The 25676-nt window shown below is 47.4% G+C and overlaps 1 long non-coding RNA gene across 1 annotated transcript; it reads right to left on the reverse strand.

Moving 5' to 3' along the window:
• Window positions 1-1285: 1285 nt before the first annotated feature.
• LOC149436344 (uncharacterized) lies at window positions 1286-19289 on the reverse strand. Its single transcript, XR_016308304.1, has 2 exons — window positions 17992-19289; window positions 1286-1404 (listed from the first exon to the last, which is right to left on the reverse strand). It is a non-coding gene; the product is annotated as an uncharacterized LOC149436344 (long non-coding RNA).
• Between the last annotated feature and the right edge of the window lie 6387 nt (window positions 19290-25676).

A 25676-nucleotide genomic window follows, 5' to 3' on the forward strand; every position in this document is an offset into this window, starting at 1 on the left:
TCAAATCTAACTGCAGAATTCAGCGAACTTAAGTAATTTGGACCAAGCTGGCATAAACAAATTTACTTCACTTAACAGATGAAGTGGATGTGAGCGCTATATAAACAGGTATGTCGTCTCAGCCACATACAGCACTGTGTTCCAGCAGCTGTCAAATTGGATTGAGTGCTGCTCAGCCATTCACAGGCGGTTGGGTGCCCTCACAGTCTCCACCTCAGCCTGAGGAACCTTTGTATTCATTCATAGTCCCATAGCCTGAACACAGCAACGCATATGTAGCTGATGCTACATACAGTTTATAGAGGTGCTGCATCTGTTAATGATATAAACAGTACATTTGGACTAGCTTGGTCCAAACTATTCAAAGTTCGCTAAAACCTGGAGATCAGCTTTAATCGCTCATCCCCAATAATCACACATTTTATGTTAAGATAAATCATACACAAAAGGTAAGACTTTTATCCTTCTCACCTTAAAAACTTCAAAGAGACGAGAGAACTGCTTTCCAACCAAGACATTGAAAACTTTCCCATCTTCTCCACTAAGACGGCTACAAAGGAGGACAAATGTCAAATTATTACACACAAACTGATATACATTACCCTAAATATTTTATTGTGGAATATAATTTCTACTTGAAGGAATATTCACCACTAAATAGTTCTAAAGATCAGAATGGAAGATTATACACCATGGGGTTGTTTTAGCTGAATTTGCTTGCCAAAGAGGTAAAGCACTCTGGCAGCTGTCCGCTCTAGTGTGAATTCAGCCTGAAAGGGTTTTGTTATATCTGCTTGATAAGTGCAAAAAATACCTGTTGATCTTGTTAGAAATCTCGTGAGCTGATAACTTACTGTGCACTCTGCTAACTATTATCTCTAAGGTGTACAGAAGCACTCCCCTCCGGTATGTACAATAAGAGAAGGACAGCATTCTGTAGTCCTGTCTTGTTTCTGCTGATACAAAAGGAAGAGTAGGCATTGTCATCCTACGGCAGTTTTGTTACTGGAGGATCATCAGGGGAAAAAATAAAGGAAGAAAACTAGTGCAGCCACCACATCTAAGGACTAGAAAGCTGCAATATATTCATTTTTTTGTGGCTTAGATGCACTTTAAGAATAGGCTGTTCAACTAGAAAAGTTGGTATTGAGTGAAAACAGCTCCCCTTGTTCACTAACATTTATTGGCTAGGTATTCCTTAGTAAATCAATTCCTGCATCCACTGCAATATTCTGCACCGCAACAATCTGGAATGTTTCTAGCTCCAAAATGCAATTGTACTCACTTTGCAATTGCAAGATAAGCATCTGTCTGTTCTGTATGTGAGGTAGATGTGTCTTCCAAGGTTTCTAGTAAAGGCAAGAGTTGAGCGTTTTCAGGATTAGCAGCCATATTCCCAAAAAACTGCAAAGAAATAAGAAGTCACTTAAAATAATCAGCCCAGTGGTTTGCTACAGTTGAAAATAAATTGTGTTTCTATATCTTACAGTTTTCTTGCTTAGTGCAGCAACTATAGATACAAAACGTTACACTTTTTATCTGCTTGAACACCAGACTGTTTCACCCCCTTCCTGCCCAGGCCATTTTTCAGATTTCAGCGCTGTCGTACTTTGAATGACAATTACTCAGTCATGCAACACTGTACCCATATGAAATTTATATCAATCTGTGAGACAGATAGAGCTTTCTTTTGGTGGTATTAAGTCATTTAGTCACAACTGTTTTTTTTGTTTTGTTTTTTGCACTATATAAAATGGAAAAAAGTTTTGCCATTTCTTCATTTCCGGTCTGTAAAGTTTTGCCAATAATATTTCTTCATAAATGTGGGCCAAAATACATTCTACTACATACAAACTATGGTATATACTGTATATCCATAAAATGATCAATTCTGATGTACTGACTGCCCAACTCATTTCTTGAGGCCCTAAAATGCTAGGACAGTACAAATACCCCCCAAATTACCCTTTTTTTTTAATTTTAAATCAGACAGTCCAAGGTATTTAGTAAGAGGCATAGTAACATTTTTGAAGTTGTAATTGTTCAGAAAATGAAAGAAAAAAAACAAAACAAAACAAAAAAAAAAAACATTTCCCCAAGTTGTCATTTTAAAAAGTTTTTTCACATAAGCAGCATGGGCACACTTACAATTACACCTCAACACATTCTGCTTCTCCTCCTTAGTATGGGGATAGCACATGCATGAGACGTTTTCACAACTTACCCACATGGGGGGGGGGGGGGCCCAAAATCAAAGTAGAACCTTCAAGCTTTATAAGGGTGTAAATTAGGCATCTCATTTCCTCACTACCTCTCTCATTTATGTAGGCCCTGGAGCACAAGGACAGCAGAAACGCCCAAACGAATAGGACTGCCTGCATGGGGATGCACAGAACTCCTGCCCCCAGTCTGACATCCTTGCAGGTGTACAGCCCCAAATGCAGACAGTGATTTCGGGGACATGCACCTGCACTGATGTTGGATTGGGAAAAGCGGCTGTGTCCATGCAGCTGTTGTGTCCCAATAATCAATGTGACTGCCTGCATGGGATGCACAGAGCACCTGTGCAGGTAAACATGGCCCTTGCACAAGGTATGCATCGATAAGCCCCTTGTGAACAAAACCTTACGTCAACACTGGGGCAGATGTGACATAGCGATGTTCAGGGACACTGACTGGCTGCACTGGTGTGGTAATGGTGTATTTACACTGGGGGGGTTGGGGAATGCTACGGTTGAGTCAAATTTTTACCACCCCTCAACTGTTCCCCCTTTAGCTGGGAGGGCAGCAGTCAGGGAAGTACACATGCTGCAGCAGGAATTTCACCACATTGAGCTCAGCAGGCACTACTAAGGATCACTGTTGTATATAAATGGCCGGACTGTGGCAGTGCAAGGTCGAGTGGCCGGTTATAAACGGCCTCCCCGCCCCCTGCTGTTGCGCGCTCCCTGGGATCGCACAGCACCACGATCCGGTGCCCGCTGTGTCCTCCGGACACAGTGAAACACCGATCGTCATACAGAACCTCTGTGTGAGGTCCCAATCATGTGATCACTGATTGGCCAATCAGTGATCACATGCAAAGAATTATTACTATACAGTATTTATATAGCGCTAAGAGTTTGCTCAGCGCTGTACATTATAGTGGGGTACAGTAACAATACAATGCGATACACGAGGGGTTCGAGGGCACTGCTCCACGGAGCTAACAATCTAGGAGTAAGTAAGATGTCACTTCTGACATCATTGCTTACTACGTGTGAAATCTGTGAATGATCACAGAGATCACATGGTACAAGGCTGTTGTGAACAGCCTTGTACCATGTGACAAGCTGGGACCAATCACAGCTCACACAGTAGTTCTCAATGGATGCAAAAATGTAGTCAGAGAGAAGGAGAAATGATTGCTTTTACAGCCTTTATGGGTATAAAAGCAATCAGTGTAAACAAGAAAATAAAAAATCATCCCCCACAAGTAGTACAGTGTCACCATGGTGACACTGTACTGCTAGAGTGACAGTATGTAGAAAAAAAAAAAAATAATAAAATGTAAAAATTTTTTAAAATGATAATTTTTGGTTATAAACTAATTTGGCATTTTTTTTTTACTAAAAAGATAACAAAATAAATTTTGGCCAAGATTTATGATGAAATATTTATTTGAAAAATTTTATAAGAAAAACACTCAAAATTTGTGGACTTTTTCATTTACATAGCAAAACAAAAAAAATCCCACTGGTGTATAAATACCACCAAAATAAAGCTTTATTGGTCTCAAAAAAATGCTAAAAAACATTCATATGGGTACAGTGTTGCATGACCACGCAATTGTCATTCAAAATATGATAGCGCTGAAAGCTGAAAATTGGCCTGGACAGGAAGGAGGCAAAAGTGTCCGGACTTGAAGTGGTTAAATAAAAATGGAGTCTGATATGTACCAGATTCAACCTCTAATAGTATATAAGTCTCTTCTGTCATTCTCAGAGTGGATAAGATATCTTGTTCCTTAACCACATAGCTGGTTATTTATATTTACCACTGCATATTGATATCCAAGAAATTGTCTATTTTAAACTTTACATACTAACTAAATTATACACCACACTTTTGTCAAGGTTTTTTTTTTATCTGATTAATCAAAGCAATAATTGGCCAACTAATCGATTATGAAAACAATCATTAGTAGCAGTCCTATAGGGGTCCCCTTTGTATTGGAGATGTCAGATATTACCCCGTATCCAGGTACTGGAGGTGTCAGGTGTCCCTACCCCTTGTCCTGGTGTTGGCAGTGTCCCATTTGTCCTTGTATTGGAGGTGTCTCCCTGGTGTTGGGAGGGATCCTAGTATTAGAAGTGTGCCCCTAGTGATAGGTGTCCCCTCCATCCTAGTACTGGAGGTGTCTCCCTGGTGTTAGAGAGTTCCTGGTATTGGTGGTGTACCCCCATCCAGGTATTGGTGGGGAACCTCCCACCCAAGAAATGGCAGTGTCTCTGTGATATTTAAAATGCCGCCCCCTCCCCCATTCCATTACTGGATGTATCAGATGCCCCCGTCCCAATAATGGTGGTATCCCCCTGGTATTAGAGTTATCACTTTTCTACCCTGCCCCAGTATTGGAGGTGTCCCCTCCATCCCAGTACTGGAAGTGTTGTCTCCCTGGTGTTGGATGTTCCTCCACCTCCCCACCATTGCAGTATTAAGAGAAGTCAGGTCCCCCTCCACCCTGGTATTGGAGATGTTCTCCTTGTCCTATTATCTCAGGTGTCCAATATCGCCCCCGTGTACTGGAGGGGACCTGCCTCCTGTCCTGGTTGTGAAGGTGTCAAGTGTCCCCCCCATCCTGGTGTACTGGAGAGGTGGCCCCTGGTATTGGATGTGTCCTGGTATTAGAGCTGTCAGATGTTCCATGTCCCCCCCCCCCTTCCCAGTTTTGAAGATGTCCCCTCTTTCCCCATATTGAAGGTATCCCCTCTGTCCTGGATTTGGCAGTGTCCACCCCTTTTGCAGCATTGGAGGTGGCCGCTGCCCCCCCCCCCCAGTACTGGAGTGGCCCCTGGTATTAAAGGTAGCCCCCCCAGCCCCAGTGCTGGAGGTATCCCCCCTGCTGGAGGTGTCAGGTGCCCCCCCTGCCCCAGTGCTGTAGATTTCCCCACTGTCCGAGTTTTGGAGGTGTCCCCCCTGCCCCAGTGCTGGAGGTATCCCCCATGCTGGAGGTGTCCCCCCTGCCCAAGTGCTGGAGATTTCCCCACTGTCCGAGTATTGGAGGTGTCCCCCCTGCCTCAGTGCTGGAGGTGTCGCCACTGTCCAAGTATTGGAGGTGTCCCCTCTGCCCCAGTGCTGGAGGTGTCCCCACTGTCCGAGTATTGGAGGTGCCCCCTCTGCCCCAGTGCTGGAGGTGTCCCCACTGTCCGAGTATTGGAGGTGTCCCCCCTGCCCCAGCGCTGGAGGTGTCCCCCCTGCCCCAGTGCTGGTTGTGTGCCCACTGTCCGAGTATTGGAGGTGTCCCCCCTGCCCCTGTGCTGCAGGTGTCCCCACTGTCCGAGTATTGGAGGTGTCCCCCCTGCCCCAGTGCTGGAGGTGTCCCCCCTGCCCCAGTACTGGAGGTGTCCCCCCTGCCCCAGTACTGGAGGTGTCCCCACTGTCCGAGTATTGGAGGTGTCCCCCCTGCCCCAGCGCTGGAGGTGTCCCCCCTGCCCCAGTGCTGGTTGTGTGCCCACTGTCCGAGTATTGGAGGTGTCCCCCCTGCCCCAGTGCTGCAGGTGTCCCCACTGTCCGAGTATTGGAGGTGTCCCCCCTGCCCCAGTGCTGGAGGTGTCCCCCCTGCCCCAGTACTGGAGGTGTCCCCCCTGCACCAGTGCTGGAGGTGTCCCCCCTGCACCAGTGCTGGAGGTGTCCCGCGCTCTTTGGCTGCAGCTCATGGCCGGTCAGTTTGCCATTAATCTGGACCAGATACTAGGCTCGTACCTCATATTCAGGGCTTTGCACTCCTGTGTCTCTGCGGAGCCTCCGACATTAGAGTGGAGTTTATCCCCTGTTTCAGGGCCTCTCACACTTGTCTTGTAGAGCCTCCAACATTAGCGTGGAGTTCATCCCCTATTTCAGGGCCTCGGACGCTACTGTCTAGGACACTGGTGCTGAGCTGGTTCCCTGTCTCAGACATTGGCTTTGGTACCAAGCTCTCCTCCTCTCTAGAACACATTATCCAGAGAAACATCCAACCTTTAGAGAACCTCTAGAGGCTACAGGCGAAAGCTTGACTTTCACCTTCAAGAAATCCCAACAAGTAGCCCAAAGAGGACTCTGTCAGAGCTCCACTAGGGCCTACAGTGCAACCGTTGTCACATTTGTAAAATGGCACCTTTGTGCTCCACACAGACATGGGAAGATCCAGGAACAACCCTCTGCACACTGCTATATATCCTTTCCAGCAAACTTTGCCATAAACATAGAGATTTTTAGTTCACACATATTGCAATACATGTTTAAGCTGGCCAACTGCCTCAAAGTAAACCTTTCTGGCCAAACCCTACTCTACCAAAAGCAAATGCTACTGTGGACACAATGCCAACATGGGGCAAAAAGACACAAAGTGGGGGGAGAGCTGCTAGGTTAAAACCTGGCTACTGACCTTCAAAGCTCTAGAGGATGTGAGAAGCATGCTTCACTAGGGCATCCCGCGCTCTTTGGCTGCAGCTCATGGCCGCTCAGTTTGCCATTAATCTGGACCAGATACTAGGCTCGTACCCCATATTCAGGGCTTTGCACTCCTGTGTCTCTGCGGAGCCTCCGACATTAGAGTGGAGTTTATCCCCTGTTTCAGGGCCTCTCACACTTGTCTTGTAGAGCCTCCAACATTAGCGTGGAGTTCATCCCCTATTTCAGGGCCTCGGACGCTACTGTCTAGGACACTGGTGCTGAGCTGGTTCCCTGTCTCAGACATTGGCTTTGGTACCAAGCTCTCCTCCTCTCTACAACAGATTATCCAGAGAAACATCCAACCTTTAGAGAACCTCTAGAGGCTACAGGCGAAAGCTTGACTTTCACCTTCAAGAAATCCCAACAAGTAGCCCAAAGAGGACTCTGTCAGAGCTCCACTAAGGCCTACAGTGCAACCGTTGTCACATTTGTAAAATGGCACCTTTGTGCTCCACACAGACATGGGAAGATCCAGGAACAACCCTCTGCACACTGCTATATATCCTTTCCAGCAAACTTTGCCATAAACTTAGAGATTTTTAGTGCGTGCCACAGGTGACATATGTGGGCATTGCCTTAGCTTGGACTCCGCCCCTGCCACGCTCTGTCTCTGAGATTGGCTTCTCCTATTTCGGGAAGTCCTGTCAGAGCAGGTTAGGAGGATATGGTGAAGTTCTTGGCTGCGGCTGAGACGGGAGTGTGTGAAGGGGGAGACGGGGGACTACATGTCTCAGCATGGACCTGGGGGTTTTCTGTGACAGAGAGAGCCAGGGGGTCCCAGACTGAGAAAGGAGAGAGAAATGAGAAAGGTGTAGGGGCAAGATGAGTATCCCATGAAAGTCAGTATCCCCTGAATCCCCGGTTTATAAGGCACGACAAGCCGATCACCGAACTACTGCAGCCGAACATGTACCTGAGTTAAATTAACACTTTACATGCCGAGTGGTCGGCAGCAGGACACAGGATTGGCCGGGGAAACAGAATTATTAACCCCTTACATGCTGAGTGGTCGTCGGCGCTGTTACATGCCAAATTATCTGCAGCGACATCGGACAGTGTCAGTGACATCGGGGGGGGGGGGGGGCAGTGATTTTTTTCTTTGGGGGGGGGGATAGTGTAAGTGACCTGGGGAGAATGGTGATATGGGGGGGGGCAGTGATAGTGACTTTGGGGAGGACTGTTCTACTCAATGTTACTATCACTGCCCTGCCCCCACCATGTCACTGACACTTTGCCCGCCCCCACCATGTCACTGACACTGCCCCCCTCCCCATGTCTCTACTTTCTCCATCTCCACCCAGTAACTCACTGCTTACGAGATTGCCAATCATTTCAAAATCAAGATTGATGCAATGTGTGAGGTCATCTCCACTGCACAGACATCTATCCCACTTAGCATACCTTATACTAAACCTCCCTCAACACTTTTCTCTTTTAACCTGGCTACTACCGAAGAGGTCACTAAAGTTTTCTCAGAAGCCCATCTCACCACCTGCCCTCTGGATCCTGTCCCCTCGCAACTACTACGATCACCTTCTTCTTCTATTCTATGTTCCCTCACTCACATCTTCAATCTCTCCCTCTCTACTGACACCTTCCTCTCCCCTCTAAGCATGCACAGATCACTCCCGTACTTAAAAAGCCCTCACTGGACCCCACCAACCTGAACAACTTAAGACCCATCTCCCTGCTCCCATTTACCTCTAAGCTCCTACCTCACTGACAACAACCTTCTTGACCCTTTAGAGTCTGGCTTTCGCTCACTCCACTCCACTGAAACTGCCCTACTAAAACTCACTAATGATTTACTAACTACTAAAACCAATGGCCACTACTCCATACTCTTGACCTCTCTGCGGCTTTTGATACTATTGACCATCCCCTCCTCCTCAAAAAACTCCACTCCCTTCGCCTCCGAGACTTTAATGGTTCTCCTTCTACCTATCGCAGCACTCCTTCAGTGTTACCTATAACTCTGTCTCCTCCTCGCCACTTCTCCATCAAGATCAATTATACAACCATCAGTCCCTCCCCTCATGCCAGGGTACTAGGTGTAATCCTGGACTCCCATCTGTCCTTTCAGCCCCAAATCCAGTCACTGTCCAAATCTTGTAGACTTCACCTCCGCAACATCTCCAAAATACGCCCGTTTTTAGCCACCAAAACCACTAAGCAACTTATTCACTCCCTTGTTATCTCTCGCTTTGACTATTGTAACTCCCTCCTCACTGGCCTACCTCATCACAAGCTATCCCCTCTTCAGTCTATGATGAATGTTGCTGCCAGACTCATTCACCTTGCCAACTGTTCCATGTCTGCCATCCCTCTCTGCCAATCCCTCCACTGGCCTCCCATTGCCCAACGGATAAAATTCAAAACATTAACAATAACAAATAAGGCCATTTCTAACTCTGCCCCCAATTACATCACCAATCTTGTCTCCAAATATCACCCAAAACGTCTTCTCTGCTCCACCCACAACCTTCTGTCCTCTAGCTCCCTTGTCTCCTCCTCCTATGCTTGTCTCCAGGACTTCTCCAGAGCCTCCCCCATCCTCTGCCACTCTCTACCCCAATCTTTCCGACTATGGCCTACTCTGCCCACTTTTACGCGATCTCCGAAAACCTCTCTTTAAGGAATCTAATAACCAAATCTTCTATTTCTCCTATCAGTTCATCCCCCACAGTTATTACCTTCTGTACCACCAGTCCCTCCCTCTTAGATTGTAAGGTCCTCCTAACCCTCTTGTATTGAACTGTATTGTTGCTGTATTGTCTCCCTTTATATTGTAAAGCGCTGAGCAAACTGTTGGTGCTATATAAATCATAGATTATAATATTAATAAAAAATACACAAAAAGTAAATTTTAGGACACACAAGCGGAATAAAATTACCCAATTTAATTTTTGTAAAATATAAAAGATAAGGTTGCACCTCACAGATACCCAACGTGTTAAACCTTAAATTTGCGTGTGGCCATGAAATGGCCATGAAATGGCGACCAACTTTAGTACCCTATATTTTCTATAGGTGATGCTTTAAAAGCCACTTCTAGGTCATGAGTTTAGCGTTATGGAGGTGGCCTGTGTAGCAGGCGTACACCCAGAGATGGACGCGGTTCAACCATTTTCCATCTTGGGAAAGGGTCAACCATCCTGACAAACATATTTCCCCCTCATTGACATTGACATATGGCCTGTGTGTTAGGAGTGTCACAGGCCAGCCAGGGCACAGCAGGGAACCCAGAGCTATAAAACATTTCTGAGCTAAAGCGCCTGGTTGTCTAAGAGAGCTGTGCAATCTAGCACCTCGTAAAAGATAACGCAAGCCTTCCCAGGAGTTCAAAGACATTCCAGAGAAGCACGAACCAGATAACACTTTTAAAATCCATTTTTCCCCTATGTCTCATATCTTGGAATATGAGAGACTTACAGTCAGGTCCATAAATATTGGGATATCGACACAATTCTAACATTTTGGGCTCTATACACCAGCACAATGGATTTGAAATGAAACAAACAAGATGTGCTTTAACTGCAGACTGTCAGCTTTTATTTGATGGTATTTACATCCAAATCAGGTGAACGGTGTAGGAGTTACAACAGTTTGCATATGTGACTCTCACTTGTTAAAGGACCAAAAGTAATGGGACAATTGGCTTCTCAGCTGTTCCATGGCCAGGTGTGTGTTTTTCCCTCATTATCCCAATTACAATGAGCAGATAAAAGGTCCAGAGTTCATTTCAAGTGTGCTATTTGCATTTGGAATGTGTTGCTGTCAACTCTCAAGATGAGATCCAAAGAGCTGTCACTATCAGTGAAGCAAGCCATCATTAGGCTGAAAAAACAAAACAAACCCATTAGAGAGATAGCAAAAACATTAGGCGTGGCCAAAAACAACTGTTTGGAACATTCTTAAAAAGAAGGAACGCACCGGTGAGCTCAGCAATACCAAAAGACCCAGAAGACCACGGAAAACAACTGTGGTGGATGGCCGAAGAATTCTTTCCCTGGTGAAGAAAACACCCTTCACAACAGTTAGCCAGATCAAGAACACTCTCCAGGAGGTAGGTGTATGTGTGTCAAAGTCAACAATCAAGAGAAGACTTCACCAGAGTGAATACAGAGGGTTCACCACAAGATGTAAACCATTGGTGAGCCTCAAAAACAGGAAGGCCAGATTAGAGTTTGCCAAACGACATCTAAAAAAGCCTTCACAGTTCTGGAACAACATCCTATGGACAGATGAGACCAAGATCAACTTGTACCAGAGTGATGGGAAGAGAAGAGTATGGAGAAGGAAAGGAACTGCTCATGATCCTAAGCATACCACCTCATCAGTGAAGCATGGTGGTGGTAGTGTCATGGCGTGGGCATGTATGGCTGCCAATGGAACTGGTTCTCTTGTATTTATTGATGATGTGACTGCTGACAAAAGCAGCAGGATGAATTCTGAAGTGTTTCGGGCAATATTATCTGCTCATATGCAGCCAAATGCTTCAGAACTCATTGGACGCCGCTTCACAGTGCAGATGGACAATGACCCAAAGCATACTGCAAAAGCAGCCAAAGAGTTTTTTAAGGGAAAGAAGTGGAATGTTATGCAATGGCCAAGTCAATCACCTGACCTGAATCCGATTGAGCATGCATTTCACTTGCTGAAGACAAAACTGAAGGGAAAATGCCCCAATAACAAGCAGGAACTGAAGACAGTTGCAGTAGAGGCCTGTCAGAGCATCATCAGGGATGAAACCCAGCGTCTGGTGATGTCTATGCGTTCCAGACTTCAGGCTGTAATTGACTGCAAAGGATTTATAACCAAGTATTAAAAAGTGAAAGTTTGATTTAGAATTATTATTCTGTCCCATTACTTTTGGTCCCTTAACAAGTGGGAGGCACATGTGCTGTCATGGAAATTTTGTATTACAGGTTGAACTTTAAATGTGTCATATATTAGTGTTATTCATATGTCTCTTGTGTGGCTTAATTAAAGCTCTGAAGGCTACAATTAGGCCATGCGCATTTGCAATGTATATATTACAGTACTCAGATGGCAGATCTGCGCTTATAGACTGGCGTGTATGCCACCACGGCATTCGATGCCAATGCCGCGGGCCTGTATCCACATATCAGCAGCATAGTACCACATGGACTTCGTATGGCCAGGCGCCGGGCAGTGCGAACTCCGCGTGTAGGCTCATGTATATCTTACAAGCCACTACCGACCTGAACTGTATCTGGATGGATGTGTTTTAATAAAGATCGTATCGGGCCCATTCAGATACAGACTGACACGGTTTAATCTAGGGGATGCTTGTACAGAGAGTGAACATACTACTAGGAGCTGATAGCATGTAAAGGATGGGAAGCTTGCTCTCCAGAGAGCTTATGGGGGAGGGGAGGACTGGTTTAACTGGTTTTCAGTATAGATAAGAGGAAACACTACACTCCAAGCAGGATGGACATTCTCGTGTATGGACACCCCCTATACATTGTTCTGTGGGAGGGGATTGACCTGACCCCCCGTGTGGGGGGGCGTGTGTGTGCTTTTAATAAAACAAGAGTCTGGGGTTAGAGCCAGAGACAGAGTGAATTCAACCTCCAACCTGAGAGTATCATCTGATTATTCCTGGGTCACGGGAGCTCCATTTTTCCCCACATCTCAAAAAAGCTACTCACGGTAAGGAAAAATTTGTTGAAAACGAATTTCCAAGACAATGCAAACTGTTGTAATTCCTACACCATTCACCTGATTTGGATGTAAATACCCTCAAATAAAGCTGACAGTCTGCAGTTAAAGCACCTCTTGTTCGTTTCATTTCAAATCCATTGTGGTGGTGTATAGAGCCAAAAATGTTAGAATTGTGTCGATGTCCCAATATTTATGGACCTGACCTACATAAAAACCAGACATATCTTCAGAGGAGACAAACAGTTTGATAGGTCACACTCCCTGACTGGAATACCTAGGAAAGCAGAAAACTACATCTCTGGAACCCTTCAAATATCTATTTCATATCTACCCACTCCTCAGATGTGTCTGCATAAAAATTTACCCGCGGGTGGAATGTCACTTCTGCATAGAGAAAGTTATGAGCCAAAATATGAACTATAAGAGATTTTGGCTCTAGGTTAGGTCTACGCCCAAACCTTCCCTCCGTAAACGAGGTATTGGTCCTTGACTTCAGAGACACCCCCTGCTAGGGAACTACAAAATGGGCTGTCAAGCCTAAGAAAGGAAGTTGAAGAATTCTCCCTTTTAACATCAGAACCACCTGGGGAGACCCATGCCCTTTCGCTCTGAAACTTGATCTGCTAACCCAGGACTTTGGCAAGTACTTTAACCCTCTAACTTCTCTCTGTTATCCCTTTGCTGTGCTGTTGTTCTCTGTATATTTATGTATATATATTAGTTACATCTTTTTTCTGTAAATATTTTTATTGCACCCTTTTGACCTTTTAGTAATAAATCTTTCCTTCTGAAAGCGTTGAACTGTTTCTATAGCTCTTTATTGCAATTTACAAATTCCTGCCTCTAAAAAGAGCGCTACTCTGTTCGTTTGACCCTCTGTATAACCGGCCTGCGGTGACCGTGTTATACAGACGATTATCTCAACCATTATAGTGTTATAGCTGATATCATCGAGTTTCCTCATTCTCTGTACAAAAAGGAGGTGGTGGCAGTGTGAAGGGTTAACCACGTAATTAACTTGACCCAGTAACAATCGCTCCCAGGCTGCCAGTACACAGATTGTGGTCCAATTAGCTGGAAAATTGTTGTGCAGAGTGCAGCTGGGCTTGGTATTGTTACGCACGTGACATCACGGTTTTAGATTGGCTAGTCCTTCGGTCTTGAGTTTGGTGAGGAGGTCAGGGGTCTGACGCCGCATTCGTCAGAGTCTGGTGTTAGAATGATTGCTCTCACTCCCGGCGTGCACCGGGATACGTAACGTGTAGCACAATCAACGTTTTATGCGTAGGCACCCCTGACTTTGCATGTGGGGGGGGGATGCTTGGGTGTAAATTTACATTTTTTACAATTGAAAACTTTTTTTTTACTTTTTTTTTTTCACAGTGGACAAAACGTCCCCTAATGTGGTGATTTTTCTGGTGACACATACTCTTTCATGAAACATCTGATATTTCCCCTGTGCTCCACTTAATGGAATCCAGTCCAGATCGCATTGCATTACAGTCTTTCCCGGCCATACTGGTATACTTGTCAGATATACAGACGCCCCCATCCACAGACCTGGCAGTGAAAGGGTTAAAGGTGTGATCCCCAAACCAAATCCAGCGAACAAGCTATACAGGCATTTTAACCACCTCAATTAATAACTACCGTATTTGCCGGCGTATAAGACGACTGGGCGTATAAGACGACCCCCTACTTTTCCTGCTAAAATGTAGTGTTTGGGCTATACTCGCCGTATAAGACTACCCCTCTTCCAATGCACACCAGTGGGAGGAATAGTACCCCATCATCGGTGTCAGTGGGAGGAATAGTGCCCCATCATTGGTATTAGTGGCAGGAATAGTGCCCCATCATTGGTATTAGTGGGGGGAATAGGTGCCCCATCATTGGTATTAGTGGCAGGAATAGTGCCCCATCATTAGTATCAGTGGGGGGAATAGGTGCCCCATCATTGGTATCAGTGGCAGGAATAGTGCCCCATCATTGGTATCAGTGGCAGGAATAGGTGCCCCATCATTAGTATCAGTGGAAGGAATAGTGCCCCATCATTGGTATCAGTGGCAGGAATAGTGCCCCATCATTGGTATCAGGGACAGGAATAGTGCCCCATCATTGGTATCAGGGACAGGAATAGTGCCCCATCATTAGTATCAGTGGGGGGAACAGTGCCCCATCATTAGTATCAGTGGGGGGAATAGTGCCCCATCATTGGTGTCAGTGGGAGGAATAGTGTCCCAACATTGGTGTCAGTGGGAGGAATGGTGTCCCATCATTGGTGTCAGTGGGGGGTGGAATAGTGCCCCATCATTGGTGTCAGTGGGGGGTGGAATAGTGCCCCATCATTGGTGTCAGTGAGAGTGGGGAATAGTGCCCCATCGTTGGTGTTAGTGGGGGGGGGGGAGGAATAGTGCCCCATCGTTGGTGTCAGCGGGAGGAATAGTGCCCCATCATTGGTGTCAGTGGGAGGAATAGTGCTCCATCATTGGTATCAGTGACACCAATGATGGGGCACTATTCCTCCCACTGACACCAATTACACTTGCTGACCCCTGTTGCAGTATGGTGCTGCTGCAGCCAGCATATGTGGTTGCAGCAGCACCTCTACACTGAACATTTACCTGCTGCTCCTGCACTCGATTTTCGCCGGGCCGCTCGGCTCCGCCCCCTCGCCGGTGATTGGCCGCCTGTGTGTCTTTCCTAAGCTACAGTTCTGGCGGCCAATCACCGGTGTGGAGGCGGAGCCGAGCAGCCGCACGAACATCCAGTGGCCGAACCGAAGGAGCAGCCGTGCTTCCTGGACTGGACCGTCGTGGGACCGGATCCAGGTAAGAGACAGCAGCCCCTCCCAACCCCTGTACTTAGTGTCCCTTCCGTTGGAAGGGGGGGGCGGCACCGCGCCGCCCGCCTAAAAAATGTCAGTATGCCGTATACCGGCGTATAAGACGACCCCCGACTTTTGAGAAGATTTTCAAGGGGTAAAAAGTCGTCTTATACGCCGGCAAATATGGTAGCTTTTGAAGTAAGGTGCACATGGGAGCGCATTGCACAATACAAGCAAACTGAAATTTCCCAGCACGCTTACCAGCTAGCCTAAAAAAAAAAAAAAAAAATTTGACCCTAATTGCAACACAAAAAAATGGCCATATTCACATGGGGCATCCCACAGCAAATACCCATGAGAAGCTGTTTTAACCTGCTTGGGGATGCACAGATGTTCCATGCATCCCCATGCAAGCAGTCCAATTGATGTCAGTTGGGACACAGCAGCTACTCCAGATGTGACATCCATGAGAGATCCATAATAGATATAACAAGCAATCAAATAATAGATAATACATAAAATATTAACCACTTGAGCTCCTGAGGATTTACCCCCCTTAATGACCAGGCCTTTTTTTGCTGTTTGGCGCTGCACTAATTCAAATGATAATTGCGCGGTCATGCAATGCTGTACCCAAACGAAATTTACGTCCTTTTTTTCACATAAATAGAGCTTTCTTTTGGTGGTATTTTATCACCTGTGTGCTTTTTATTTTTTGCGCTATAAACAAAAAAATACACAAAAATTTTGAAAAAAAACTATATTTTCTACCTTCAGCTATAAAAAATATATTGTAAACTCAAAGTTAGTCATAAATTTAAGCCAAAATGTATTCTGCTACATGTTTTTGGTAAAAAAAAATCCCGTGCATTAGCGGGCAAACTGGCGCTATATGGGAGCGGCGCTAACAATATCGGAAGTCACCAGTGACACTAATACAGTGATCAGTAAAAATCGATTCACTGATCAGTGACACTGGTGACAGGGCAGTGAAGGGGTTAACTGGGGGGGGGATTAAGGGGTTAAACGAGATTACTGGTGTACTGGCGGGCAAACTGGCGCTATTTGGGAGGGGCGCTAACACTATCGGAAGTCGCCAGCGACACTGATACAGTGATCAGTAAAAATCGGTTCACTGATCAGTGACACTGGTAACAGGGTAGTGAAGGGGTTAACTGGGGGGGGGGGGGGGGGGGTGAGAATTAAGGGGTTAACCGGGATTACTGGTGTACTGGCGGGCAAAAAGGTGCTATCTGGGAGGGGCACCAACATTATCGGAAGTCGCTAGCGACACTGATACAGTGATCAGTAAAAATAGATTCACTGATCAGTGACACTGGTGACAGGGCAGTGAAGGGGTTAACTGGGGGGGGGGGGCGATCAAGGGGTTAAACGGGATTACTGGTGTACTGGCGGGAAAACTGGCGCTATCTGGGAGGGGCGCTAACACTATCGGAAGTCGCCAGCGACACTGATACAGTGATCAGTAAAAATCGGTTCACTGATCAGTGACACTGGTGACAGGGCAGTGAAGGGGTTAACTGGGGGGGTTAAACGGGATTACTGGTGTACTGGCAAGCAAACTGGCGCTATCTGGGAGGGGCGCTAACACTAACTGGGGGGGGGGGGAGATCAGGGGGTTAAATGTGACCTAGGTGTGTTCTAACTGTGGGTATGTGCTGTTTTACTCACTTTTACTGTGTCTTCTTCTCTGTCTGGGACGAATGTCCCCTGGCAGAGAAGAATGACATCATATCCTCTCCTGTGTAAACTTCAACACAGGACAGGATAGGACAGGGACCGATCATCTGATTTCAGCCAGACATCACTGGCTGAAATCTAATGATTGATCCTTCCGGGATCGAATGGTGTCACACGCGGGTCGGCGGAAGCGCGCGTACGCGCCCCCCCCTGCCGGCGAAAACGTCGGGAGCGCGGAACCCGTTTTAAAACGTGATTTTGCGCCTGAGTGCCGCCCTGCACACGTGCATATATACAGTGGCAGGGCGGCAAGCAGTTAACTGTATCAATAAAAATTATAGGTAAAGTACAAAAAAAAAAAAATCTAAAAATAAATAAAACAATAAAAGATAATCAATAATGAACAATATTAATAATACCATATTAACAACAGATATAATCAATAAACTAAGACAATAAAGAACAGATAGATATAATAGTAATAAAATAGTAATCAATACTATATTAATAGATATAATCAATAATAATAAAATACAAAAGTCAATAATAATACCAGATATAATCAATAATAATTGATAATAAAATAGATAATGCAATAAATATTGATCAGTAAGCTAGATATTGATTATGTCTATATGTACTATTGTTAACTTATTTTTATGCTTTATAATTAAAAAAAAGATATAAATAGTCAATAATAAATAATAAAAATACAATAAATCAATAATAAAATAATAATACCAGATCTCATCAATGATATTAATATTAGATAATAATAAAATAATCATAAGTATAATCAATATTATTATTACTATTTATATCTTATTATTTTATGTATTGTTTAATCTCTATTTCTTGTTTAAATCTATATTGTTGTTTTATTTATTATATAAATAGCAGTTATCGCTATAATCAATATTAATAAACAATAAATAGAATAGTATTACATATAATGAAGAATAATAGATATAAACAATAATCAAATATTAGCAGTAGATAGAATCGCTAATAACAGACAATAATAAAATCCCCCCAATCACAGATAGAAGAATAATAGGAGATAGAAGGGGATTTCTTACCGGGCTCCCCGCTCCTGGCTCAGGTAGCTCTGGCTCTCCGTCCTCCCCTCAGCCCGGCTCTCAGAGGACGGCGCTGTATACGGACATTGGGAGGGAGGATCCATCCAGTGGTAGAAGTCCTCTTCTTGACTAAGGTGGGCATGCGGGGACTTGTAGTACTTATAGGGGGCTCGCGCTCGTCATCGGAGATGGGAGAGATGTGATTGGACGGCACACATGACAAGCAAACTTCCCAAACAGAAATCCCGTCCATTGGTGAGGAAGGATCTGTTCTGGGGGAGAAATAAGGGATGGCGTCTGTCACCATGGCAACAAGTTGGTGTGCCTGTTAGTGGACTCCGCCCCTGTTCAGTGAGTTCTCGGGGTGTAGCGTTACCCGTTCAGGGACATCCGGTGATTGGCGGTGACTCTGTGGAACAAGATTTACATGTATTGGATAGAAAGTAATGGCCGGGGGTGTGCCGCTCCTCTTCCGGACTCCGCCTCCTCCCGCTCTCCATTCTGCGTTCTCCTCTCAGCAAATCCCGGCTCTGACTGAGGTCCTGTGTGCGCAGTTCTGTTGTGCGCAGGTGCCCCTGCTAGAACTCCGCCCCTTTTTCGTGCGGGGGCGTGGCTTACTCCGTTCCCGGAAGTGCCGTGAAGGCGGGTGGTTACAAGTTTGGCGACATCCGGTGATTGGCGGTGACTCTGTGGAACAAGATTTACATGTATTAGATAGAAGGTAATGGCCGGGGGTGTGCCGCTCCTCCTCCGGACTCCGCCTCCTCCCGCTCTCCATTCTGCGTCCTCCTCCCAGCAAATCCCGGCTCTGACTGAGGTCCTGTGTGCGCAGTTCTGTTGTGCGCAGGTGACTCTGCTAGAACCCCGCCCCTTTTTCGCGCGGGGGCGTGGCTTACCCCGTTTCCGGAAGTGCTGTGAAGGCGGGTGGTTACAAGATTGGAGACACGCTGTGCTTCTCTTCCGGAGGATAGAGCTTCGGCCAGACAGCTGAGCTCCGTCTTCCGGGGGTGAGGAGCAGCCCGGGGGGACTGCAAGTCTCAACATGGACTTCCGGGACAACTTAACAGGTGGTGAGGAGACAGAGAACCTGTCAGCCATGGAGCCGGCTGGAGAGGGAGACGGGTGGCACATAGAGGACTGTGCATTTCTTGTTTGCTCTATGTGCCTCCGCTATCCATCTCCTGCATGCACCCCCACGGCCCCCCTCCAGCACTGCAGGGGATCTGTCAGCAGCATATGCACTCCCCAGTGCTGACAGTCCCCCCCCACATACAGGCGTGAGAGCAGAGAGAAAGCTGCCTCTCCCCTCCTGTGTCACCCCCGCCCACACTTCAGCCAGCCTTGTTATGCTTCCCCCCCCCCCCCCTCTCTCCCCCCCTCTCTCCCCCCCTCCTCTCTTCACTCCCTCTCCCCCCCCTCTCTCTCTTCACTCCCTCTCCCCCCCCCTCTCTCTTTCACTCCCTCTCCCCCCCCCCCTCTTCACTCCCTCTCCCCCCCCCCCTCTTCACTCCCTCTCCCCCCCCCCCCTTCACTCCCTCTCCCCCCCTCCCTCTTCACTCCCTCTCCCCCCCCTCTCTCTTCACTCCCTCTCCCCCCCCTCTCTCTTCACTCCCTCTCCCCCCCCCTCTCTCTTCACTCCCTCTCCCCTCCCTCTCCCCCCCTCTCTCTTCACTCCCTCTCCCCCCCTCTCTCTTCACTCCCTCTCCCCCCCTCTCTCTTCACTCCCTCTCGCTCCCCCCCTCTCTCTTCACTCCCTCTCGCCCCCTCTCTCTCTCTCTTCCCCCCTCCTCTCTCTCTCCCCTCCTCCCCCTCCTCCCCCTCTCTCCTCCCTCCTCCCCCTCTCTCCTCCCCCTCCTCTCTCTCTCTCCCCCTCTCTCCTCCCCCTCCTCTCTCTCTCTCCCCCCCTCCTCTCTCTCTCCCCCCCCCTCCTCTCTCTCTCCCCCCCCTCCTCTCTCTCTCTCCCCCCCCTCCTCTCTCTCTCTCTCCCCCCCCCCCCCTCTCTCTCCTTTAAGTATGTCAGCAGTCTCTGACCGTCTCTTGTCCACCGTCTCCTGTATCCTGTCCATAGTCTCTGATCATCTCTTTAGTATGTCAGCAGTCTCTGACCGTCTCCTGTATCCTGTCTGCCGTCTTGCCTAGGGCAGCACAATACCAAAAATACACCACTGGGTACAGGTAGGCTAGTTAAGATAGCAGGCACTCGGTGGCGGGGTATAGGGAGGTGTAGTTAGTAGGATAGCAGACACCCAGCCGCAGGGTACAGGAAGGTGTAGTTAGTAGGATAGCAGACACCCAGCCGCAGGGTACAGGAAGGTGTAGTTAGTAGGATAGCAGACACTCAGCCGCAGGGTACAGGAAGGTGTAGTTAGTAGGATAGCAGACACCCAGCCGCAGGGTACAGGAAGGTGTAGTTAGTAGGATAGCAGACACTCAGCCGCAGGGTACAGGAAGGTGTAGTTAGTAGGATAGGCAGACACCCAGCCGCAGGGTACAGGAAGGTGTAGTTAGTAGGATAGCAGACACCCAGCCGCAGGGTACAGGAAGGTGTAGTTAGTAGGATAGCAGACATTCAGCGGCAGGGTACAGGAAGGTGTAGTTAGTAGGATAGCAGACACCCAGCCGCAGGGTACAGGAAGGTGTAGTTAGGATAGCAGGCAGACAGCAGTGTGAGGATGACCCGGGCAGAATGCAGGAAGCTGGAAAGTAAGGTAGGCAGACTGGCAGAGCTCTATGACTGGGGAAGGAGGAGGATGGGCACTAGGTATGGTTCGGTCACAGCTCTCCCCACCCCCAACTCCCTCACCTCTGGAGTCAGCACACAAAGGATGACTGCTTGGGGGACTTGACTTGGGGGGGGGGGTATGGGGTCACACAGGGCGATCGAAACTGGTGGGGGGATGGGGTGACACGGAGGTTCTGTGTGCGCAGGTGCCTCTGCTAGAGCTCTGCCCCCTTTTCATGCAGGGGCGTGGCTTACCCTGTTCCCGGAAGTGCTGTGAGGGCGGGAGGTTACCAGACCGGGGACATGCTGTGCTTCTCTCCCGGAGGTTAGAGCCTTGGCCAGAGAGATGAGCTCCGTCTTCAGGGGGTGAGGAGGAGCCCGGGGCTCGGCGGGGGGATTGCAAGTCTCAGCATGGACCTCCTGTGGACTTCCAGGACAACTTAAGAGACACAAGGGGGCCAGACTGACAGGGAGGCTGGGCTGCTGTTACAGGGACCCCCCTCCCTCCACAGTGGCAGGAAGGGGTAGTTAGTAGGATAGCAGGGTACAGGGAGGGTAGTTAGTAGGATAGCAGGCACACAGTGGCGGGGTATAGGGAGGGGTAGTTAGGATAGCGTTCACTCAGTGGCAGGGTGGGGTAGTTAGTAGGATAGCAGCATTCAGTGGCAAGGTACAGGGAGGGGTAGTTAGTAGGATAGCAGGGTAAAGGGAGGGGTAGTTAGTAGGATAGCAGGGTAAAGGGAGGGGTAGTTAGTAGGATAGCAGGCTACAGGAAGGTGTAGTTAGTAGGATAGCAGGCAGACAGCAGTGTGAGGATGAACCGGGCAGGAAGCTGGAATGTAAGGTAGACAGACTGGCAGAGCTCTATGATTGGGGAAGGAGGGGGATGGGCATTAGGTAAGGTTATTTCACAGCTCTCCCCACTCCCAACTCCCTCACCTCTGGAGTCAGCACACAAAGGATGATTGGTTGGGGGACTTGATTTGGGGGGATGGGGACACACAGGGTGATCACAATGTGGGGGTGGGAGGCACAGGGTGATCGGAACTGCCAGAGGGGGTGCAGATAATGGAACTGATCCTCCCGTGGCTCCCTGCAGCAACTAAAAGCTGTCTGGAGGAGGAGGAGGAGCTGCTCGCTGTGCTGCAGGCCGAGACACAGTGGAATCGGTTTCAGTGATAAGGCAGTACAGCCAGCCCTCCTGTCAGGTGGCGGGGCCCCCTGTTGAGCTGGTCAGGTCCGATACAGGAGGGCCGGCTCTACCATTTTTATCAGCAGCCCTGGAGATCGGAGAGACCGAAGACAAGAACCGAGAGAGGGGGACCAGGGACTTGAAGAGGGGACAGGGACCGAGAGAGCAGTCCTTTTCTGTTTTTTTTTTTCCTGTCCCGTCATCTACTTACAGGGGATGATGAACAGTCTGTGCAGATGGCGGAGAGCTGGGGAAATGAAGGCGTGGTACAGGACGCCTACAAAGGATTTGTCGCCATCAAAATGGCCAGTAAGTTGTGTAGTGGCCTGTATGTAACAAGGGCCTGATACAAGATCCATCTGTGTTGTTCCTGTGACTGTATAATAAAATAATTCTTCCATGATTACCGTCTGTGAAGGTTCTTATTTATCTGGGGTACAGCATGGCTAGTAGTAGTATTCAGTAGTATTCATCTGGACTGCGTCTGAATAAACCTTTCTGGCCAGTCCTACTCTACCAAAAGCAAATGCTACTGTGGACACAATGCCAACATGGGGCAAAAAGACACAAAGTGGGGGGAGAGCTGCTAGGTTAAAACCTGGCTACTGACCTTCAAAGCTCTAGAGGATGTGAGAAGCATGCTTCGCTAGGGCATCCCGCGCTCTTTGGCTGCAGCTCATGGCCGGTCAGTTTGCCATTAATCTGGAACAGATACTGGGCTCGTACCCCGTATTCAGGGCTTGGCACTTCTGTCTCTGCGGGCCTCCGACATTAGCGTGGAGTTTATCCCCTGTTTCAGGGCCTCTCCCCCATGATTCTGACCATTCCTTCATAATCATGTCCGTCATGACTGGAAAGGAGAAACTTTAGACTTTTTTGTTTAAGCCTTGGTACATTAAATCATGTTTGGAGAGCGGAGCTACCCCATCCTGAATCTCAAAAGGTCTCATACAGTATAAATGAATCCCCAAAAAGGTCAGACTTCCTCTAGAGAGTGCCTAAACTTTGCCGCTTTAGTTGCTTCCACATGACCTTCTTCCAGTCCCGAATCTGAGTCAGAAATCTGGGTCACCTATCCCTGGGCTGCATACCCTACACCAGCTGACTCTGCTGAGCCAGAAGCCACTGGAAGTAGGGAGTATTGCACATGATCAGGCTGACTAGAAGAAGTGGTAGGCCATTTGACATCAGAGATGCCTGAAAGGTGCACTGCACCTGCTCTCTAAAAGGAACTTAGAAACTTTGCATAAGGTGATTCAGCTTCTGCTTTCAAGAAGTTAGAAATACACTGCAGCAAAAGACTTGTTATAATTAGAAGATAATTTAGTGCTCCAGTTAGCACATTTTATTTTAGAGGTGAACTTATCCTCTTTAGCCTAAGACAAAAAGAGAGGGGAGGAGGGCTCCAAGTTAAAAGCCAGGTCCTTATTAGGTCAGGAGCACCACCCCTGCACCCAGTGCTGCCTATGTCAAAAAACAAATGTCTAGAAGACTGCTTGAGACACCCCTCAAGGAACCCCAGAAGTACCAACCACCTCCACCAAAAGCACACAGCACATATACTATATTGCCAAAACATTTGGGACACCCCTCCAAATCATTGGATTTAGGTGTTAAAATCACCTCCATGGCCACAGGTGTATAGAATCAAGCACCTAGGCTTGCAGACTGCTTCTACAAACATTTGTGAAAGAATGGGTCGCACTCAGGAGATCAGTGAATTCAAGCGTGGTACCGTGATAGGTCACCACCTGTGCAATAAGTCCATCCGTGAAATTTCCTTGTTATTGAATATTCCATGGTCAACTGTGAGTGGTATTATGATAAAGTGGAAGCAAGTGGGAACAGCAACTCAGCCAAGTGGTAGGCCAGGTAAAATGATAGCGCGGGGTCAGTGCAAGCTGAAGCGTACAGTGTACAGAAGTTGCCAACTGTCTGCAGAGTCGATAGCAAAAGACCTCCAAACTTCACGTGGCCTTCAGATTAGCACAGCAACAGTGCATATTGAGCTTCATGGAATTGGCTTCCATGGCCATGTAGCTGCATCCAAGCCTTACATCACCAAGTGCAATGCAAAGCATCGGATGCAGTGGTGTACAGCATGCTGCCACCAGACTTTAGAGCAGTAGACACATGTTCTATGGAGGACTTATCACCGTCTCTATCTGAAAATTCGATGGACGTGTCCCGGTTTAGCAGTTGCCAGGAGAACAGTACTTGCTTGACTGCATTATGCCAAGTGTAAAGTTTGGTGGAGGGGGGATTATGGTGTGGTGGTTTTCAGGGGTTGAGCTTGGCTTTAGTTTCAGTGAAAGGAACTCTTAAGGCATCAGCAAACCAAGACATTTTGGACAATTCTATGCTCCCAACTTTGTGGGAACAGTTTGGGGATGGCTCCTTCATGTTCCAACCTGACTGTGTACCAGTTCACAAAGCAAGATCCATAAAAATATGGATGAGCGAGTTGGGGGTGGAGGAATCTCTCTGGCCTGCACAGAGTCCTGATTTCAACCTGATAGAACACCTTTGGGATGAATTAGATCGAAGACTGCAAGCCAGGCCTTCTCGTCTGACATCAGTGTCTGACCTCACAAATGCACTTCTGGAAGAATGGTCAAACCTTCCCATAGACACTCCTAAACCTTGTGGATAGCCTTCCCAGAAGAGTTGAAGCCATTATAGCTGCAAAGGGTGGGCCAACTCAGTACTGAACCCTACGGACTAAGACTGGGATGCCAGTGTGCGTGTAAAGGCAGGTGTCCCAATACTTTTGGTAATATACTGTATATAGCCTGCTTTTCTACCTGTTTTATAGCAGGAGCCTAGGAGGAAGCCTCCATGATGTCCCCTGCATTCTTTAGCGCCCAGCACCCTTTGGCCCATGCTGTCGGCGTCCAGCAATAAGCATCAGCCCTGCCCTTTCTCTTGCGCCTCTGAGGCCGAAACCAGAAGCCTCTGGTGCAGAGAGGACATCACATCCCCCAGAATCATGACACCCAGCATCTTCCAGGCTAGCTGCGTCACATCCGGCCTCCAGGAAGGCACTCCCTCAGCCCTGACTGACCTAAACGCGCCAAGGATGGATGCCATTCTAACCAGCTCCTTCACTGGCACTGGAAAGAGGTAGAAGCGGGTACATTCCTACACCGATGCAGAGGGGACTTGAGGCCAAAAAGTAAAGAACTGCAGGTGAGGGCACGTTTCCTGGGCAGCCCTTGAGACATGGCTTGCTGCTTAAAAAGCAGTTCTTCTAGTCAACATGCTTTTTCCAGACAGAGTAAACACAAAATGGCCATGTTCCTGTAGGACCATCTTAAGAAGCTTGAAGCAATGTGTTTCCTGTCCTGGTTGAAGGAGCTCAATCGTTCAAGGTCTGTCCTGGAAGACAACCGGGGGGGGGGGGGGGGGAAATTATATACATTTCATTTGTGTACAGTGTTGCATGACCAAGAAATTGCTAGTTAAAGCTGCAGTTCTGAAAAGCAAAAAAGTGCCATGATCATGAAGGGGTTAAAACCTTCTGGAGATCAAGTGGTTAAAGTCTAATTTGGCCAGGTTTTGAGCCTCTCTGTTGGTCTGTTATTATAAAGACTTCAGGTTGATTTGTATTTTTATATAAAAGTTTTTTTTCCCATTGATATCCACAGTTCCCATTCACATGGAATCTGTATACAGCATTGTTCAATTTAAAAAAATGCAGTTCCAAAGCCACCCATTTACAAATACCACAAATGCATAACAGTTCATAAGGAAAAAACTATTACTGCAAAC

Source organism: Staurois parvus, unplaced genomic scaffold (genome assembly GCF_062004578.1).
Source record: "Staurois parvus isolate SC_StPar_1 unplaced genomic scaffold, SC_StPar_1.0 ptg001374l, whole genome shotgun sequence".
NCBI classification, from domain to species: Eukaryota; Metazoa; Chordata; class Amphibia; order Anura; family Ranidae; genus Staurois; species Staurois parvus.